The sequence below is a fragment of the Ctenocephalides felis genome, unplaced genomic scaffold (genome assembly GCF_003426905.1).
Source record: "Ctenocephalides felis isolate EL2017-DRISC unplaced genomic scaffold, ASM342690v1 CF-g0.4_SCAFFOLD_01170, whole genome shotgun sequence".
Taxonomy (NCBI): domain Eukaryota; kingdom Metazoa; phylum Arthropoda; class Insecta; order Siphonaptera; family Pulicidae; genus Ctenocephalides; species Ctenocephalides felis.
Window position 1 is genome coordinate 84172992 of NW_020537324.1, and position 23701 is coordinate 84196692.

General features: G+C 26.9%; 1 pseudogene; it reads left to right on the forward strand.

The window, feature by feature from the left end:
• The first annotated feature begins 5635 nt into the window (after positions 1–5635).
• On the forward strand, positions 5636–19221 carry LOC113367842 (annotated as a pseudogene).
• The last annotated feature ends 4480 nt before the right edge of the window (positions 19222–23701 follow it).

The following is a 23701-nucleotide window of genomic DNA, read 5'->3' on the forward strand; positions in this document are numbered from 1 at the left end:
AAATTTGCACAAAATTGAATTATGTAAAATAGTTTCTAATATCCCAAAGCCCTAAATCAACTCTGTATACTTAAAAATTGCATTTGAAAATGGGCTAATTGTAAGAGCATGCCGTGTTGAGTACGATAGTTTATGTACATTTATTATTATTTATGTAATATATCTCCTGTAACTTTAAAACCGTTTGTCTAAGGCAAATGAAATATTTTACAAATTTGTACAAAATTGAATTATATGAAATGTTTTCTATTAGCCCAAAGCTCTAAATCAACTCGGTATACTTCAAAATCCCACTTAAAAATAGGCTAATTGTAAGAGCGTGTCGTGTTGAGTATGACAGTTTATGTACATTTATGTATTATATCTCATGTAACTTTTGAACCGTTTGTCCAATATAAATGAAATATTTTGGAAATTTGTGCAAAATTGAATTCGATATAATGCCTTCTAACATCCCAAAGCCCTACAACAAGTCGGTGTACTTTAAAATCACATTTGAAAATGTGACTAATTGTAAGAGCGTGCCAGTTGAGTACGACAGTTTATGTACATTTATGTATTATATCTCATTAACTTTAAAATCGTTCGTCTGAGGCAAATAAAATATTAACACAAAATTAAATTATGTATAATGTCTTCTAATATCCCAAAGCTCTAAATCAACTCAGTATACTTCAAAATCGCATTTGAATATAGGCTAATTGTAAGAGCGTGCCGTGTTGAGTACGACAGTACGACAGTACGACAGTACGACAGTATGTACATTTATGTATTATATCTTCTGTAACTTTAAAACCGTTTGTCTAAGGCAAATGAAATATTCAACAAATTTGTGCAAAATTGAATTATATAAAATGTTTTATAATATCCCAAAACCCTAAATCAACTCAGTATACTTCAAAATAGCATTTGAAAATGGGGTAATTGTAAGAGCGTGGCGTGTTGAGTACGACAGTTTGTGAACATTTATGTATTTATTATTTTTACTGTAACTTTAAAACTGTTTGTCTAAGGCAAATGAAATATTCAACAAATTTGTGAGCAATTAAATTATCTATAGAATTTTCTAACATCATAATGCCCTACAGCAACTCGGTATACTTTAAAATCGCATTTGTACGATGCAGAAAATTTAATGAGAACAATAACTCAACAATATGTCTATGCATTTATTTGTTAAATTTATTGTAATTTTTAAACCGTGCATCCAAAATAAATGAAACATTTGCCAAATTTGTACAAAATTATATAATCTACCAAAATTTCTATCATTATGATGCTTTTCAATTACACCAGCTCTTTATTTATTATTATCCTGTTGAAAATTGATTTCTCATACGAAAACTTTTCCCGTGTAATTCTTTCGCAAATCCTTTTTTAATGAGTTCTTGAGTTTCCATATAAACCTTCAAGTTTTTCCTTTATTTTCTAATTTTTCTTTTAAAATTTAAAACTTCTGATAATTGTACATTATAAGAAGGCCACTTTCATCTTTGATTTTATTATTATTTTCTTACGTTCGTCGAATTGAACTTTAAAGAAAGTTTTCGTGTATTTTCTAAGTTGAGCACTTCGATTTTGTGGGAAAAGTTTTAACGAGGGAAATAATTGGATATGATGCAAGGAAAGGAGTTTATACAGATAAATAATAAAAAATATTTTTTATAATAAGTAACTATGTGTTTCAATTTTTAGACTGCATTTTGGAACTGCAAGAACCAAATTTATAAGACAGAAAAAAGTGCATGCAAGATCTGGGGATGTACTGAAGGAGATCGACGAAACGTCGGTGGACGAACCGATTAAATATTAGATTTTAAAAAATATATACATATTTATTTTTATTAAAATAAAAATTTATTTATCATCTAGCAAACAAATGAGTGATAAATACTATAATAAATAATGCTAATGATTGACAAAAATTTAAAAATTTTTAAAAGTTATATAATAATTATTGGTAATATTGAAATTTTTTAAAATAATGCGAATATTTTAGTATTTTCCTTCAGAAACCATTTTGGTACATTAACGTAAATGTAATGTAACATTAGCGTAACTATGATGTGACATAAACGTAACTTTAATGTAACGTTAACGTAACAAATCTGAATCTAGTCATTTTGTGAAGATCATTTTGGGAAACAAAAACAGTTATTGTTCAAATATCTAATTTTTTATAATTATAATTATAAAAACAAATCATACCTATATATATGTACTTAATATAAAAATGTACTTAATTGATGTAAATTCAAATTTTAATATAAATACAATTATTTAAATAAATATTATGCTGTGTGTTAAATTGTTCATATTTTAGTTTTTTTTTTACAGAAAAAAACATTTGATTTATGATGAGAATATATAAAATTTTTTAGTTAATAAAAATATTTTCAAAATTGGTTTAATATTAATATTTTTATATGCTTACAAAAACATAAAACTGAAAAATGTAAGAATTTACGATTTTTGATATTTAATTTAATTTTGGAGTGTAATGAATTTATAAAATTTATATTATCGATATTGTCAATGTTAAAAAAAATTGAAATACAAATTGTATTTAGATGTTTATTTTTATTATTTAAAATATATATTAATTGTTATAAAAATACATAACAAATAAAATCACGAAAACAAGTTTAGAATTTTTTTCAAATAACCCTCATTAACAATGAATATATTATATTTTTGAAAATAATAAGCAAAATAAATAAAATATACCAAAAACAAGTAATGCTTGAAAAAATTACCTTATTACTTATAATTCAAAAGAATATATTATTAATGAAGTACAAAAACATTTTAAATTAAATCCTACAAATAAAAAACAAATGATTTAATTTAAACAATCAGGTATGGAACCTTCAAAATTAATTATCATAAAGTCAACCTGAATGACTATAAATAAAAAAAAGTTATCTGAGACTTTAGATAAATAAAATCTAGACGACTTTTAAAATAAATAAAATTTACAAAAGTAATCTTACGATAGACGAGGAATGATTTTTAGAAAAATTTGTAATCTTTGTTTGAACAAGATATAGAATAGATTTATATATATATATATATATATATATATATATATATATACATGCAATAAACGTTATATTTATAGTAAAATAAATATAATAAACTAATAAATCAAAAACGAGCCAGATAAAGTACATGATTTGACAAAATGTCTTCAAATTACATCTGTGGGCCAAAAATATTCAAATGATTATTCAAAAGTGTTCTGATAAGTGTTTTTTAATTTAAAAAAAATATTTAATAATTAAAAATACATTTAACAGATTAAATGATGAACAGACTTTAAATTTAAATTTTAAAAATTATTTAATAAGGTTTTATTTGATATTAAAGTGTGGAAATAATATTTTATTAGGAAAGGTAGCTTGTAAATATATTTTGCATTAATTTGTTAGAACTAAATTGATGGTTATTAAAAAATATTTAGTACTAATACTAAATTATTGAAAATTTAAGATTTAAAGTTTAAAAATAAATATCATTAAGTTTTTTAAACAAAATTAGTGCATATGTCTATTATGTTGTGAACAATTAACTGATGAAAATTATTTTTTAACGATTTCTCTAAATTTGTTTAGGGTACAAATTTAGAGAAATCGTTAAAAAATAATTTTCATCAGTTAATTGTTATAATTAGCAACATTAATTCTACGTCAATTATATATATATATTATTTTTGAGATTAAAATATTTTTTTCATTAGTTGATGAAATATTTGATTCAAAATGCATCTTCAGGTGTATTTGTTTGTGAAAAGTTGTTATAATTAATTGTGAATATTTTTTAAAAATATTGAAATTGTTGTAAGCTGTAGTTTATACATATATATATATATATATATATATAATTATAAAAATATATTTTTTCTCCAGATAACATATCGAATAAAATGAGAGAACAGTTCAAATAAAGACATTGATTATAAACAATTACTTTAAAATAATATAATTATATCTAATTTAATTTGTATTCGAATTAAACAGAAAATTCGAAGTTAAAATCAAAACTTTTTATCTAAAAAGTTGTTAAAATATTTGTTTTATTCATTTCATATAGTGGTTTAAAAACTGCAAAAGTTAACGTAAAAGTTTATCACATTTTGTATTTTGTTCAATTGTTTTTATCATTTAATAAAATTTATTTACTTCTATTTTTTCATAAAAGAACTCATAATATGGCAGTTGATTTTAAATATAGTGCGGTTTAAAAATATTAAATAAAAAAGTGAAGACATTTTTTAAAAACAGTTGAAAAATTAAAAAAGTAAGTATTATCCAATAACTATTTCTTTATTGTCCATTTTTTATGTTCATGAATTGTTTTTAATTAAAAATTTAGAGAATTTATTATTATTAATTTGCCGAAGAAAAAAATTTGTTTTTATTAAAAAAAAATGATTTGCTAACTTTATCTTTTCTCGACGTTTCAAGTCGTTCTGAATCGTTTGAGACCAAATTTAGTAAAATTATGCGTACTTAACACATGTTTTTTCAAATTTGTTCTCATTCGATTCAGAATGACTTGAAACGTCGAAAAAATCGTTAACTAACAAATAAACCTAGATTAATTTATCTATATATAAAAAATGGAAAGTAATACTACGAATTTTTATTAGTATAAGGAATTCTGTTTGCATAATTAGTTAATTCCAGAAATCTCGAGAAATATATATGTAAAATAATTTTTAAAGCAAATAATAATTTAACAAATCTTGTTATTTCATTATATGTAGAAATTTGCTATATCTTTGCACTATATTTTAATATTTTCGAAAGATAAAATTATTTACTAAATGTGTCAAGAACAAGAGTCTCTTACAAAATTGAGAGTAGTTTAACTAATATTATTAATATTAAAATTTTAACTGAAATATCGATAAAATATTATAGAGCCCTTATCAAGTTTTATCAAATGACTTAAATTTTTGAAATTGATGCAACAATTTTTTTTTTTTCTAAAAACGTAGATTAAAGAGCAAATTTTGATCAACTCGTACATACTTTTTTTCAAATTTGGTGTCAAACGATTCAGAATGACTTAGAACATTCACACTTCGGATTTTCTGGCAAACTTTTCTAGTGGTGCATTGGGCATCGTGCTTTAAGGCAAGTTTTTGAAAAAAGCTTTAAAATTTTTTGAAAATACAAATATTTGAAAATTTTTGAAAAAAATTTGTCTTTGTTGAAAAAATATATTTACATAAATTTATTCTAAGATATGCTAAAATGTTCAGAAACCTTTGAAACGTTAAAATATATATAAAATCTAGTTGGGTGCATGGCATCATGCATTAAGGCAAATTGCTGGAACTTCCCGTATCGTAATTAAAAATCTTGGTACGAAACCCAAAAAAAATTACACAAAATGTGTACACATTAATAAAATCTCTATAAAATATCTGATAATTTGATGTACATATGCCCAATAAACACTTTTGATCATTTTGATTCATTTTTTCTAAGGTATGCCAAAATATTCAGAAACCTTTGAAACGTAAAGATAAATAAAAATTTTAATTTCGATTTTTTTGCGATTACTATAACTACCCTACGGGAAGTTAAAAATCATTTTCTAGTGTATTACAATTTTAGCCCCAAAAATGGACAATTTGACCAACGAGACATCGTCTTTGGGCGCCGAATTTGGTGCCGCCGACTACTCAATTTTCTGCCTAATGTTGTCCTTGTCCTTATCAATTGGTGTCTATTTTGGTTTCTTCGGAAAAGGTGCAGATTCTACTGATGAATATTTATTGGGAGGAAGGCAGATGAAGACGATTCCTATTGCCATTTCTTTGGTCGCAAGGTAAAAAAAAATAGTATATATAGATAATTTAGAATTAACACTATTTTTGTTCATTTCCAGTCAATTGTCAGGAATTTCTATAATGTCATTGCCGGCCGAGATGTACGCCTATGGGTCCCAATTTGCTATTTTGCTTCCAGTAATGATTTTAGTAACTTTGGCTGTTGTTTATATATTTATACCAGTATTTTATAGTCTGAATTTGGCAAATGCTTATGATGTGAGTAGAATATAAATTGTTCTTTCATATATAGTCATAAGATTTACACGAATTAGTCATTTTCTATATAAAAAATATGGATGACTAGTTTCCAGTTTTACAAAACAAATAAGATTTAAAGACCTCATGTTTTGTTTTGAAAACCTAATTTTAAAATTTTCGAAATTTTTTAAATAAAAAAAATATTTGTAATATATTATCTGATGAAGATATCAAATTATCTATTTATACCTTTTTAGCCCATAAAAATGTAAATAATTGCTTTAAAATGCAGAAATGCTAAAAAAAAATTCGAACGAAAAACATTAGAATAAAGCCCCGTTTTTTGTGGAAAATTGTAATAGAAATCATGTTTAGTTAACTAAAATCCTATACATTATAAATAAAATATATAAAACTGTAATATTTTAAGTATCAAATCAACTATATTACTATATTGGAATGCCTTTCTATAATATATAACAAGTTTTTCCCATTTCTATCACTTTTATAGCCCTATACAAACAAAAAAGCTTCAAACAATATATTTAAACAATTATTACTAACTAATTTTTATTTTTTCAGTATTTAAGAATGCGTTTCGACTCCAAAGTACGAGAATTGATTTGCACAATGTTTATATTGAATTTATACTTGGTTTTGCCAATTGTGATTTTTGTACCGGCTTTGGCTTTTGCTCAAGGTAAAAAATAATAAATTGAATATAAATTATATATATATATATATATATATATATATATATATATATATTATAATTATTCATATTTAAAATTAATTGTTACTAATCAATTTATTTTGTTTCAGTTACAAATATTAATATACATATCATAAACGCAGTCGTATGTATGATCTGCGTTTTGTACACCATGTTGGTAAGAATTATTTTTTTATTTATTTTATATATATATATATATATATATATATATATATACAATTTCTAAAGTTTAAGGTCGTCCCCGGTTGTTTATAAAGCGATAAAGGAATGTTAATGAAATTAAAACCGTTTAATTAAAAATAATTACTACAATACGCAAAATGGGAGCCCCGTCATTGTCATTTTAATATAATAAATAAGATAAGGTTTGTTTGCCTTTTGATGTTCTTCTGTTTGTCATGGAAATTATAATCGTGTATAAAATTATATATATATATATATATGTATATACACATATATAAACGGAAAGTTCATGAAGAAAATGAGTTCTCTCCAAGAATGAACAAAATTACTTAATTCTGTCCTAAGCAAATTATAAAAATCTTCAATATCAATGAACATTCATAGATTTCTTTATCGAGTCCAGACTTTCTTATCATTCTGCAAGATGTGTATATTTTATAAAAACCTGGATAAAGTACTCCTATATCAAGATTTCATCAGAACATCTGAACCGATAATGGTTGATTCCAGAAATATTTAATCTGATTTTTTTTTATTTTTATAATAAATAATAAAAAGTGACTGAGACATTAGTTTTTCAATAAAGCTATTTAGAAGAGTTCCTAGAACTTTCCTAAAATTTACTATAACTTTCCAAGCCCTGCTTTGCAATTTTTCTTAAAATTTCCTACAATTCGTCCCCAATTTGTCTCCATTAAAGTTTCCATTAAAGTCTTCAATAAAGTTTCGAATAAAGTTTCCAATAGAATTTTCATTAGAGTTTCCCTTTAAAATCTTCGTTAAAGACTATATTAAAAGCTCAAAACTTCCATTAAAGGCTCAAAGATTCCATTAAAACATCAACGCCTCCATTAAAGTCTTAATTAAAGCACCAAAGACTCCATTAATGCACCAAAAACTCCATTAAAGCATCAACCCGTCTATTAAAGTTTTAACGCCTCTGTTAAAGCCTCAAAGTTTCCGTTAAATTCTCCATCAAAGCTTCGATTAAAGGCCCCATTAAAGACTCCATCGAAGTTTTTTTTTATAGTCCCCGTTGAATTTTTCATTAAAGTATCAATTAGATTCTCGATTGAAGTTTCTATTGAAGACTCAAAGCCTCCATTAATAAAGTCTGCATCAAAGTTATCATTAAAGTATCCAATAAAGTCTTGACTAAAGTCTCGATCAAATTCTTGACTAAAATCTTTATCAAAACCTCCGTTAAAGTCTCGATTATTAAAACCTCCATTATTGAAGCCTTCAATATTAAAACCTCTATTATTGAAGCCTCCTATTTTAAAACCTCCATTATTGAAGCCTCCAATATTAAAACCTCCATTATTGAAGCCTACTATTTTAAAACCTCCATTATTGAAGCCTCCTATTTTAAAACCTCCATTATTGAAGCCTTCTATTTTAAAACCTCCATTATTGAAGCCTCCTATATTAGAGCCTCCCATATTGAGTGAAGCCTCCCATATCAAAGCCTCCCATATTGAAGCCTCCATTAAAATATGCAATTTTCTGCATTTATTGCTTTCTTTGTTTTATTATTTTCCATAAAACATTTTTGTAATTTTGGATTAAAAATTCAAAAAATTACCCAGTCTAAGCGCCACTCTGGTACAAATGTTTACCCGAGTGTGTTTAGACTGTTAATGTACTGTTGCAATTTTCCAATTTTGTGAAAACTATTGAAAAATGTGAAAATGCCGCCAAAGCAAGCACAGTATAAGTGAAAATGTCGCACAGAATTATTTGCAAATGCGTTTAGACTGTGACTATACGGGAGCACTTTTCAATTTTGTGTAAATTGGGCAACTATTTTTTTTTAAATTGAATTCGAAATGAAATGACGATTGCTAATGTTCTGAATATAAATTGATTATGATTGATTTACATTTGATTTGCTCAGATATAACAAGATAGCAAAAATATTGAAAGTTACAGTATTTGTAATAATATATTTGAAATCGTTTAAAATTTCTCGAACATTTCATTACGGTACAGGAAGTTCCAAAATTTGCCTTAAGGCACGATGCCATACACCACTAGTTTATTCATATTTTTTATAGGGCGGTATAAAAGCAGTTGTATGGACAGACGTGATGCAAGCAGGAGTGATGGTGACCTCCTGTCTCTCTGTTGCCATTTTGGGCGTAATTCGAGTTGGAGGCATGGGAGAAGTCTGGAGGATTGCCAACGAAGGAGGCAGAGTCATCTTATTCAAGTAAATATAAAACAAGCAATATTGAAGAAAGATAAATAACAAATGACAAAGTAGGGCAAATTGTCTTATAAAGTCAACTGACAAAACTCACTTTGACTATGAACTTTTACACAAAGAAAGACAAATAAACATGGGACTTACAAATAGTATTAAGTTTGGCATGATTATGTAGCTCTAATATGTTATCTTATATATAAGAATGGAGCTCTCGATCAAATGATTCGGTAAACCTCGAAAACGGCTAAACCGATTTGGCCAGTCTCAGTCTTGAAAAATTCGTGCTAATCAGTAGGTTGTCGGAAAGGTGAGATATTATCTCAAAATCGCGTAGAAACTTTACATTTTTTATTTTAAAATTTTTGTAGGAGCGTAATTCAAATAAAACTATGGACGGTGGCTAATACGTCAAATGTCAAACGTTTTTGACAGATGATGTTCAATCACGTTTAACAGAATGTTTTACGTGAATATGATTTAATTATGATTAAATTGTAGTAAGTAGTTTTGTTTGTAGTTTTATTTATATACAAAAACGTTAGTAAACGGGCCGCAAGTGTTACTAGAGACTCAAAATATCAACATTTTATGTTAATATGAAAATGCACTTTTTGGCGTATTTTTCTTAAACACGGTGCTCTGAAAGATCTCATTTATATAATTATATACTCATTGGTATTTATAAAACATTTTCTAGGTTATATTATTTTTTATTTATGTTATTTAAATTCAAAATCTAAATTTGGTATCGATCAAAGGGACATTTTGTCGAATAACATTTTCCCAATTATAATTTTCCAGAATTTATCGAAGAATAGATAGTAATATATGAAGGTCCGGGATTAAAAATGTCAACCACCGATGTGTCAAAAATCAGTAAAGTTAAGCATTGTTTAACAACAATATTTGAAAGTAGAGGAAAAAAGATGTGAAACCAGCTATAACCTTGATTTGAAAACGGTAATCTTTGAAAATCCATCATAAAATTCATTTTCTTCCGTTGGTAGTTTTTTTAGCATTAGTTAAAAATGTAATTATTTTGTAAAATACCTTTAAAATTATAATAAGGCTTTAAACCTTTTTGCCACCTGCCCGTTTCAAGTTACCCCGCCTATAGGGTAAGAAGGTCTAGATAACAAATTTTTGAAAGACATCAAAAAAAGCAAATTTCCTCAATAATGAAGTGGTTGGCAGTTTACTGCACGTAGTCAGATAATTGTTCGTTTGAAATGTGTTATTTGTTGTGATTTAATTGTTATGGTTTTCACAATATAGTTTATATTTGCTCAAAGTCAAATGAGACCTTTGTGCCTCGCCCTGCTCTACATAAATACTTTTTATTAAATTAACTTTAATTCATCGAACGTTACTTGAAACTTTTCAAAAAGCAGGTCAAAAAAGAAATACTTGATTCATTCTCTATCTCTCCTCGCAAAAAATTAAAAATGTTGTATAAGCTCAGTAGTATTATTTACAATTATACACAAAATCCAGAATCCAAAAAGAATCTGAAAAACTTAAAACGTTATCAATAAGTCGAAAGACCAAGAAAGACTTGGATTGGATTATACCATGTTTTCTGAGAAAGTGTATAAAACTTCCAGTTTGATTGTATTGACAAAATATAGACAAACTAATGGGGTTTATTGTTTTTATAATACCTCATTTGTATATAGCATTCAAACAACGCATTCTTATACACTCAAAGTATTAATATTTTCGATTCTCTAGAAATTGTATAGAATATACCTTACTTAGCAAAACAACGTTTGCCGGGTCAGCTAGTATATAATAAAAAAGATGAACAAAAACTGATAAAGTAGAGCAAACAGTCTGTCTAGACAATGACTAGATGAAATGACTAAATTGAAGCAATGAACTTTTAGGGAAAGAAGGATTAATGAGACATAAGACGAATTGTTTTTGTTTTAAATAGTTAAAAAAAAATTATGATGTTTTTATATATTTATTTCCTTTTCTATTTATAGTACAGATCCAAGTCTAACAGCCAGAACAAGTATTTGGAACACTGCAACTGGCAGTTTCACCTTGTGGTGCGCCTACGTTGGCCTGAACCAGAGTTGCGTCCAAAGATATGTGGCTTTGCCTAGTATGAAACACGCCCAAAAGTAATAAAAAAATTATAAAAAAATATAAAATAATATCGATGTATTCATTTTTATGTTTTCAAGGGCTATGTGGCTGTTTTTGGTCGGATTTTTCGTAATAATGTCTTTGAACTTCTACACCGGATTCATCATGTATGCCACTTACCACGATTGTGACCCAATGAAGATCGGGGTAAGTAGATAGAAAATGTTGTAAAAAATCAGTTAGAAAATCTTATATATAAAAATGAATCGCAAAATGTGTTGGTCAGCGCATAACTCAACGCCTGCACCAATTTGGCCTAATCTTTTTTTTTAAATGTTCTTCAATGTTCAAGGATGGTTCTTACGGCGAGGCAAAATCGAATAATTGCCGGGAAAACCTTTTTCACATACAAACGTTTTCTAACTAAAACGTAGAATCAATTTGAGCTTTATTGCTATTATATAAAGTTCATATTAAATTACAAGCACTCACTGTATACTCCTTCTAAATGATTATGCGGATTTTGATAAATCTTTCTGAAGTTTGTTAAGGAAATTTTCCAGGATGTATGTGATTATAAAGTACTGGGATGTATGAGCAATATTGTAGAAATAAACGAAAAAAATTGCAAAAAACGACATATCATTGTTTGCATTGAGAACAAATGAAAACTATCATCTGCCATAAATTTCAATTTACTTATGAACCTAGACAATATTAGAATATGTATAATAAATTTATGATTATGAATAAGAAAAATGAAATGTCTACATTATTATTGCCGAAAAGCAGTTGAGATGTGCCAGAAATTAAAATAATATAAAATACAGTATATGTATGACAGATTGAATTATACATATATGAACAATATGACAAATTAATTCACTTAAAATATGTAATTCAATATTAATCTAGGCCGGTCCTACGTTTATACGATGCATGCGAAAAATACGAGCGCACACTTTAGGGGGCGCCACACAAGATTCGGATATTAAATTTTCAATATAGTTTTTTTTGTCAATGTATAATTTCTTTGCATCCTATACTAACCTTTCCACAATATTTTTAAAATTCGTAAAAATTTCACTTTATAACAACAAATGTGAAAGTAAAGATGAATACATACAATTCGGCCCTCACGATATCGATTAGGAGAAGTTTAAGATGCAATTTTGGATATCTTAAATAATAAAAAATTAAATTAATTTAATCCAACATGAAGTGCCAGTGTTATGTTATGGTTAGGAGGGTAAGATAAACCTAATTCCAAAATTTCATGCAAATTGGAGCACAGTAAAAAAATTCAGACCCAAAACGCTCCATTGACTGTAGTATATGGAAATTTTGGTTCGACACATCCTTAGCTTATTGGTTCTGGTATTGACGTTTTTATATTATTTTTTATTACTAATACAAAAAATATTTTTTAGATTGTTAACAAGGCCGACCAGCTGATGCCCCATTTCGTGTCCCAAACAGTTGGCCATATACCTGGAATGCCAGGAGTGTTCATTGCATGTGTTTTTAGTGCAGCCTTAAGGTAAAATTAGAACAGTACGAGTGCAATTACAATAATTTGATAATTAATAGTTGATTAATTAATTATCTATTAAATAAAGTACCAAAATCATTCGTTATATCCATAGAGGCGCGACGACTGTAGTACGTAAATTTACCATTAGGTTTATACAAATTGTCATGTCAATAAATCATTAGCTCAACTTTTAGAATGTGAAGCAAAATATCTTTATCCCATCAAGACTAATGTTAAAGTAAATCTTTAGAATGCCAAACTATACAACAAACTATACAAAATTGTCAAATATCTCTCTTCCGCTTTTTTGCTCTTGGTTTATAATACAAAAAGGCGGAAGGGAGATATTTGACAACCTAATATTATAAGAACTCAAATGCATTCTTTTCGGAAAATGTAAAAGAACGTTAAAAATAGTGGCCAAAAATATGTGATTTCTAGAATTGTCACATTTTTTTTTATTTCTGATTAATTTAATTAGTGATCAATCTAACCATTAGGTATCCATTAGCTTGTTTATGTGGATTTTTAGAAATAGTTCAAACAAATGTAAATTAATATTTTTATACTAAATTTATACATTGAACCTAATTGTATTATTTTTAGTACAATGTCAGCAAGTTTGAATTCAATGTCCGGAATAATCTATGAAGACTACATAAGGCGTCTGAATCTTTTCGAGCATACCGAAAGAAGGGCAATTTGGTTATGAAATCTGTAGTTTTTATCACAGGATGTTATTGTGTTTTGGGAGGCTTGGTCGTCGAACAGTTCGAGCACATTCTTCAGGTAAAAAAACACAATAATTTAAAAAAATAGTTAACTAGTGGTGCGCCATACCAAAAATTATTTTTTTTTTAAAGATTAACATTTTTGAAAAATATTTACTCTGAAAGAATTAGATTTTTGAGAAACTATATATTTTGACAAAAATTTACTTTTTTTTGACAAAAAAAGACATTTTGAAGAAAAATTTATTTTGAAATATTATGGAAATTGTGACTTTCTTTTCAAAGCAATCGTACTGCTTTAACTGCATAGAGACGAAATATCGAAGCGCGTAAGCGCCGCGACGCCTTCTAACGGATAAACAATGTTACGGAACCCATAAGAATGTAAACAAAATTTATACTTATTAAAATCTCTATAAAATATCTGATAATTTGATGTCATTGATGATCATTTTTGACCGCCAAAAGTGCATTTTTTTTATTTTTTTCACTAGATCTCCGAAACGGCTAGATTGCCTTCATGAAAATTTGATTAGTTCTTCATCTTGTTAATACAAGTAAAATGTTTTTTGAATTATTAAAATCGGACGCTCCGTTCTCTTAAAAACTGAGTCACCGTTTTCGGCACTTTTTGCCCCGTATCTTCGGAACGGCTAGACCTGCCTTCGCCAAAAACTAATCAGCACGTCTCCTTATCAATACGAATCGAATGTTTTTTGAATTATTCAAATCGCTTTAGGCCATGTTCCCAAAATCGTCGACGAAAATTTGTATCCGAACATACACACATACATCCATTTTTTCTAAGATATGCCAAAATGTTCAGAAACCTCTGAAACGTAAAGATATATAAAAAATTTCATTTTCGATTTTTTTGCGATTACTATAACTTGCCTTACGGGAAATTAATAATCAGTACACTTGCCCCAGTGCACGAGATGGAACTTCTGATGGTGACATTTTTTACTTCAAATTTCAAATTTTTTCATTAAATTTAATCCGAGCGACATTATTTACATCCTTCTATAAAATAATTATTCAACCCTAAAATTCCTAAAAGTTGTGTATCGAATTTGTTTCACACCCGCGTCCATAGATGGCAGCAATACTATCTAGCAATTACTATCCAAACCAATATGATTTTTTAAAACTTTTTTTTGACCATAGTTGGACAGGAGCAACCAAAATGTCATTGTCAAAACCAAAATGATTTTTTGACTTTTTTATATATTTTTATATATTATATATTTGGTTTTAATTTCCCCCAGATCGTTACAGTAGTAGTCGGTATCACAACAGGAGCCACAATGGGTTCCTTCACCCTAGGAATGCTAGTACCCAAAATGGGTCCCAAAGGTGCTCTTTGGGGGTCTTTGGTGAGTTCAGCCCTGATGTTATGGATAGCAACTGGTGCCCAAATAGCTGTACTTAGTGGAAGACTGAGTTATCCACGTTTGCCCACTAGTACTGAAGGTTGTACTGGTAATTTCACTGTTATTGATACCAGGTAAGTAGAAAAAGATGATGATAAAATAAGGTAAAAACTAGTGGTGTATGGCATCGTGCCTTAGGGCAAATTGCTGGAACTTTCCGTACCGTAATGAAATATTCGAGAAATTTTAAACGTTTTCAAATATATTATTACAAATAGTGTAACTTCCATTATTTTTGCTATCTTGTTAGTTATATTTGAGCAAATCAAATGTAAATCATAAATCAATTTATCTCCAGAACATTAACAATCGTCATTTCATTTCGAATTCAATTTAAAAAAAAATAGTTGTCTAATTTACACAATATTGAAAAAGTGCTCCCGTATAGTCACAGTCTAAACGCATTTGCAAATAATTCTGTGCGATATTTTCACTTATACTGTGCTTAGCTTGGCGACGTTTTCACATTTTTCAATAGTTTTCACATAATTGGAATAGTGCTTCAGTACGTAAACAGTCTAAACGCACTCGGGCAAACATTTGTACCAGAGTGGCGCTTAGACTGTGCTTAGTATGGGTGATTTTTTGAATTTTTTGAATTTTTAGTCCAAAATTACAAAAATATTTTATGGAAAATAAAAAAAAGATGTGATAATTTTTTATCCTCAAAGGCAATTGTTTTGTCAATACAAGCAGAAAGTTTTTCTGATCATTCAAATCGGACGCTTAGTTCACTCAAAAACTGCCATTTTTTGCACATTTAGCTCTGTATCTTCGAAATGGCTGGCCCTGCCATTGCCACAAACTAATAATCATTTCTCCCAATCATTACTAATTGAATGTTTTTTAGATCATTCAAATCGGATACTCTGTTCTCTCAAAAACTCGATTTGTATTTTCTGCACTCTTTGCTCCGTATCTCCGTAACGGCTGGACCTGCGTTTGCCAAAAACTAATTAGCACATATCCCTATCAATAGGAATCGAATGTTTTTTAAACCATTCAAATCGGTTCATCCGATTTTTTCTGAAGTATGACAAAATGTTCAAAAACCTTCAAAACGTCGAGAAATGCAAAAATTTTCATTTTCGATTTTCGGCCCATTACTATAACTACCCTACGGGAAGTTAATAATTTTTGGAATTGACCGATTATTTTTTTATATATAAATAATGTAATTTTTAGATTACAAATTGTGGGTTTATACTATCTTCGAGATACATTGACAACTGTCATTTCATACTGGTTTGTTTTTCTACAGTCAAAATTAATTGAAAATTTTAAAATTTTTAAATATCAAATATAAACTGAGATTTCTAATATTGCTTATAACCTAACAAGTTATAATATAATTGTATTATTATAATTGTAAGTTAGATATAAATGCATACGATGCGTCAATAAATTTGAAAATCGGTTCAGTGGTTTAGGAGTTTATCCAGGACAAACATCGTGACATAAACTTTATTTAGGGGCTGATTCTTCCAGAAGATCAATGTTATGTCAAAGCTATATTATTTTAATTTATTGTTTTTCTAGTATTATTTTTATTATTCAGAAATTTTACTTATTTTACTTATTTTACTTATTAATTTTATTATTATTATTTGCTTTTATTTTATATTAAGTCAACATACTACGGATATCAGTGTAGCAGTTTTCATAAAAAATAGTACTAAAAACTGTGAAAATGCTGAGAAAACAAAAATCTTATCATAACTGCATCTTTCTGATGTGCTATAATAACATACGAGTGCAGTTGCATTTTATGCGTAAAACGCCTGATTGTTCAGCAGCCACATAACAGTTCTTAGTACCATTTTATATGAGAAATGTATTGTAACATAGTCTTGCCATTGGTCTATTGTAATTGTTTGATTAATTTTTACTTAGTCCAAAAGTGGTGGCTCCAGAAGACGAGCCCTTCGTGCTCTACAAACTATCATTCAACTACTACTGCGGTTTAGGAACTTTGGTAACCTGGTTAGTCGGATTATTCGTCAGCTTTTTGTTTGAAAATGAAGACCCTTCCACGAAAGATAGGAGACTGTACGCACCTTGCGTCCAAAGGTAACACAAAACATCCAAACCAATAAACAAAACTATATATATATATATATATATATATATATATATATATATATATATATACTGGCTGACCCGGCAAACGTTGTTTTGCCATCAAAAATATTTTGCCGCTTTGCAGAAGTTCTTATAATATAATTTCTTTCTTGGTTGAAATTTAATATAATATGATATAATTTAAATCTATAATTTGACTGGCAATATTGCTTATAACATAACTTGGAATAATTAATTTATTTGTTTCTTATTGAAGTCGTTAAAAATTCATTTTTTTTTAAACTGTCAAAATTTTGTTTATGATTAATGTTAAATTCAATATGTCTCTTTTTTATTGTGATCTATAATGTTTTAATGACATATCATATAAATTTTCGACTATAAATTGATATTCATACTATCCCTGAAACTAACGTGGATAAAGTTGTGAGGAATCCGAGACCAAATCTATTAAATGTTTGATTTTTGGCACTTTTATTAATTTTTTATCAATTTTCGTACTGTAAAATGATGGATGATCATTTTTCAAAATTGTAATATTTATACTATAATTTTAGAAGTATACTATCTATTTTGACATCGCAATTAATTTTTTTTTATTTGAAATCAAGTAAAACACAAATATATTTATTTGATAATTTTCCATAAATATCCGATTTATGACATTGTTTTCAATTATTTTTAATCCATTTTGAATTAGCAAATGTCAAAAATATAATTAAAATATGCATTAAATATTGTCTATAAATAATATGTCATTTTATAGTATTATTTATTACTTTGGTGCTTGATATGGATATTTAATTTAGTGCATATTGGATATATGAAATTGACATTCAATATTTTTAAATTAAATGCAAAATTAAAAAATCTGATATTTATATAAAAAATTATATATTTAGAAAATGGTACTGCGTTGATTCAGACTAAAATCTAATTTATACATTGATTAAAAAAAATATTTCACTATTTGACATAAATAAAATTAAAATAAACAAAACACTATGTAGCGTTGGAATTAATTATCGAAATGTAAAGAAATTTGTGTAATAAAAATATGACATTATTATTAATATATCATGTATATTATAAGAAATTCTGCAAAGCGGCAAAATATTTTTGAAGGCAAAACAACGTTTGCCGGGTCAGCTAGTATATATATATATATTGATTGTTTCTTTTCCGAACAGTAAATCCAATAATAAAAAACCAATTTGTTTTTTGAAGATGTTTAATACGACGTTTCGGAACTAGGTACGTTCCATCATCAGGTTTATTCTGTCAAATACAATGTTTTTTAAAAATATTGATTAACATTAATCAATATTTTAAAAAACATTGTATTTGACAGAATAAACCTGATGATGGACCGTACCTAGTTCCGAAACGTCGTATTAAACATCTTCAAAAAACAAATTGGTTTTTTATTATTGGATTTACTGTTCGGAAAAGAAACAATCAATATATTGAAAAAATCCAGGACTTATCTATTGAATATATATATATATATATATATATATATATATATATATATATGTATATATATATATGTATATATATATATATATATATATAACCATTATAATTTTCTAGATTCCTGCCTAAATCCACCCAAAACCAAACCAAGTCTTCGGATAAAGAATGCATCAAAACCGAAGAGTACTTGCGCAAACAGTCCATCATAGCTCTAGAAACCAAACTGGTGGAGACTTCTCAAGTTCCCACCAACAATATGGCAGATGTCGTCCTGCAATATACAAAATCCTTCAAAAATTCCTTACATAACGAATCAAATGAACCACAAAACCCTGATACCACATCCAAATTCGAAGGAGTCGTCGCCAGAATGGTGAAAAACGGTCCTTATTTGCAGATACCACAAGAGGAACTGGAACCAGAAGACCAGTATGTTCTTCAGAAAAAACTTGCCCACAATGAGGATAATTTTAAACAAGATAGTTCTAATAATTTTAAGGAGTACTACAGGCCTAAACCAGCTCCTAATACGCCAGAAATCCTTTGCTATCCGATGAACGATCATATAATTGACAATATCAATAATATTCCGATATGTGAAGATGCGTCCAGAGAATTGTACAAAGTTCCTGAACAGGAGGAAATCGAATTTGTGGATTCCGATGAAAAAAAAAGTTGAATTCTGATTTGTGTTTAGGTGTTCGATATTTGTTGATAATTGTTTTGTTTGAATTTATGTTGGTGGTTATCCAGGTAAATATCTAATAGACAGATGACACCGTCATAAAATCAATTTGGGTTGTACATATAGTAATAGTATGATCAAACTCTAGGCGTAAGTGGCATTTTGTCCTGAGACAAGTTAAAGTTAGTAGAGTAAAATATTAGGTTGTCAAATATCTCCCTTCCGCTTTTTTGCTCTTTATTCAATGCTTTGCAATGACAAAAAGGCGGAAGGGAGATATTTGACACCTTATATTAATTTTGATGAGACTAAATTTTTCCAAAGCTTATAAAATTGAGGTTCTACATATAGTACTTGTAGGTCAAACCAGTAAGTGGAATTGCTTCTAAAGTTGTCGAAGTAAAATTTTGAAATAATGATGAGAGTCATTTTTTCCAAAATTCATGAAATTTAGCCTTTATGTATAGTAGTTGTAAGATCAAACTAGGTGTAAGTGAAATTTTGTCTTCCTAAGACATGTTAATAGGAAGTGAGATTCAGCTACTTTTGAAGTTGGCAGAGTAAAATTTTGAATTTTGAATTTATAAATTATACAAAAATCATAAAATTCAATTTGTATATATAGTAGTCTTTGTAGTTCAAACTAGGTGTAAGTGGAGTTTTGTCCTAAAACAAGTTAATAGGAAGTGAGAATTAGCTACCTTTAAAGTTGTCAAAGACAAATTTTGAAATTATGATGACTAATTTTTCCAAAATTCATGAAATTCAGATTGTACTATAGTACCCATAGTGGTAAATGGAAAAACAAACGAGTAATGGCAAAGTGAGATTTTGGCCTAAGACAAGTTAATATTAGAAGTGAGATTTAGCTACTTTTAAATTGTCAAAGATAAATTTTGAATTTATGATGAGGCTCATTTTTGCAAAATTCATGATATTCAGATTGTACATGCAGTAATTGTAAGATCAAACTAGGTGTAAGTGGCATTATGTCTTGAGACACAAGTCAGTAAGTGAGAATGAATTGAGAAAGTTGTCAAGACATTTTTTAAATTTTAATGAAACTCATTTTTTTCAAACTTCTTGAAATTCAGTATGTACATAAAGTAATTGTAAAAACGAACTAGGTGTAAGTGGAAATTTGTCCTAAAACAAGTTAATAAGAAGTGACATTTACTTTTAAAATTGTCAGTGTATAATTTTGAAATTTTGATGAGCCTCATTTTTTCCTAAATTCATGAAATTCAGGTTGTAAATATAGTAATTATAATATCAAACTAGGTGTAAGTGGCATTTCGTCCTAAAACAAATTAATTAAGTGAGTTAAGTGAGTTAAGTAATATTTACTTTTAAAGGTGTGAGTAAAATTTTCAAATGTTGATGAGACTCATCCTTTTCCAAAATTTATAAAATTTAGATTGCATATATAATAATTTTAAGATCAAACTAGGTGTAAGTGGAATTTTGTCTTTCTAAGACATGTCAATAGGAATTGAGATTTAGCTGCTTTTAAATTTATCGGAGTAAAACGTTGAAATTTTGGATTTAATAACTTGTAAAATTGTCAGTGAAATTTTGATGAGACTCATTTTTTCCAAATTCATAAAATTTAGGTTGTGCACATAGTAATTAAAGATCAAACTAGGTGCAAGTGGCATTTTGTTTTAAGCCAGAATAATAAGAAATGAAATTTAGCAATTTGTAAAATTGTCGGAGTGAAATTTTAATGAGACTCACTTTTTCTAAAATTCACGAAATTCATACATATAGTGGTAATTTAAAAAACAAACTAGGTGTAAGTGGAATTTTGTCCTAAGACGAGTTTATAAGAAGTGAGATTTAGCTACTTTTAAAGTTCTCAGAATGAAATTTTGAAATTATGAGATATGCTGACCAAAATCCAAAAATTTTTACTCCACGTTTTTATCATAATTATAAATTCAAAGATAAATTTTGAATTTATGATGAGGCTCATTTTTTGCAAAATTCATGATATTCAGATTGTACATGCAGTAATTGTAAGATCAAACTAGGTGTAAGTGGCATTATGTCTTGAGACAAACAAGTCAGTAAGTGAGAATGAATTGAGAAAGTTGTCAAAGACATTTTTTAAATTTTAATGAACTCATTTATTCTAAACTTCTTGAAATTCAGTATGTACATAAGTAATTGTAAAAACAACTAGGTGTAAGTGGAAATTTTGTCCTAAAACAAGTTAATAAGAAGTGACATTTACTTTTAAAATTGTCAGTGTATAATTTTGAAATTTTGATGAGCCTCATTTTTTCCTAAATTCATGAAATTCAGGTTGTAAATATAGTAATTATAATATCAAACTAGGTGTAAGTGGCATTTCGTCCTAAAACAAATTAATTAAGTGAGTTAAGTGAGTTAAGTAATATTTACTTTTAAAGGTGTGAGTAAAATTTTCAAATGTTGATGAGACTCATCCTTTTCCAAAATTTATAAAATTTAGATTGCATATATAATAATTTTAAGATCAAACTAGGTGTAAGTGGAATTTTGTCTTTCTAAGACATGTCAATAGGAATTGAGATTTAGCTGCTTTTAAATTTATCGGAGTAAAACGTTGAAATTTTGGATTTAATAACTTGTAAAATTGTCAGAGTGAAATTTTGATGAGACTCATTTTTTCCAAAATTCATAAAATTTAGGTTGTGCACATAGTAATTAAAAGATCAAACTAGGTGCAAGTGGCATTTTGTTTTAAGCCAGAATAATAAGAAATGAAATTTAGCAATTTGTAAAATTGTCGGAGTGAAATTTTAATGAGACTCACTTTTTCTAAAATTCACGAAATTCATACATATAGTGGTAATTTAAAAACAAACTAGGTGTAAGTGGAATTTTGTCCTAAGACGAGTTTATAAGAAGTGAGATTTAGCTACTTTTAAAGTTCTCAGAATGAAATTTTGAAATTATGAGATATGCTGACCAAAATCCAAAAATTTTTACTCCACGTTTTTATCATAATTATAAATAACTAAAAAAATACAAAACTTAACAAAAAATATCATAATTATATTCTGTAATTTCATCAATTTTTTTATACTTTTTGTTGATTGTTTATCAATTATTTATTATTTTATTATTTTTTGAAAGAGTCAATTTAGGGGTATATAGTTAGAACGTATGGGAATAGAGTTTATTAAAAAGTATTTTAAATATAAATATTTTTAGTTTATTTTTGAAAAATAGATGAATGAATTTTAATATCAGCCACAGCAAGGAGTAGCTGGAATTTCTAATCAAATATATATATATATATATATATATATATATATATATATGATTATTTTTAAATTAAGTTTAGTTTTAAAATAAAAACCTGGGAGAGATGGATTTTATAATGTAGTAAAAAATTTAGAATTATTATTAATAATAAAAAAATATATGTATAAAATATGTTGGTGCATTATGCACATGTGAAATTAAGAATATTAAATAATAATTTAGTTAAATTTTTAAGTACAAAAAAAAATTATTCTTTTTAATAGCCTGATGACGTCAACAAAGTTTATATTAGAAAATAGTTATAATGAATAATTTATAAATGTAATGTAATTAAGATATATTATGATGTAAATATGTATATTATTAATAGATAAAGAATTATAAGTATAAATATATAAAAATGGAAAAGGGCGTTATTATTAATTTTTGTTGATTTGTTTTTATTTATTAATAAAATAAATACTTTTATTTATGAAAGAAAAAAAATTAAAATAATTTTCATAATACTAGTATATGCAGAAAATGCAATAACTATTAAATTATTATTTTTAATGAAAAAAATCAAAAAGAAAAACTGACAAACTTTCAAAAAGGCAAATTGACAACTTTTAGGACAAATAAAAAAAATTATTTATATGCTAAATTTATATAAAATAGAAAAGTAAAAATTTATATAAATACAGAAAAGTTATATTTAAAAATAGTGAAGATAAATTGCAAAAATATCCCCTTTTTCGAATTGTTTAAAATGTATTTTTTTAACTATTAACAAAAAATATAATTATATTATGTAGTTTCGTTAACTTTATACTTTTTGTTGATTGTTTTATAAGTTTATTAATTATTTATCTTTTAGTTTATATATTATTTATTATTTTTTATTTTTTATTGTTTAGTTTTTGACTTTATAAACACGTACATTAGTCATATACATTTTAAAACTTATTTTTACAATTTTATTTTATTAAATTGTATATAATTATATATATAGCGTATATAGCGCACCATATACATACATATTTTTTTGTCAACAATCTTATTAGTTGGTAAATCTATTCAAATTGAATATTTTTTCAAGTACATATCTGTATAAAAAATACCCCCAAAAAATAATTACAACCTACAATCCCTAACACCATTTAATTATTATTTTACCCAATTATCACAAAAAATAACTAAAATAAAAACACATACCATATATTTTTCTCTGACACCATATGCATTTTCTCATAATTAATTATAC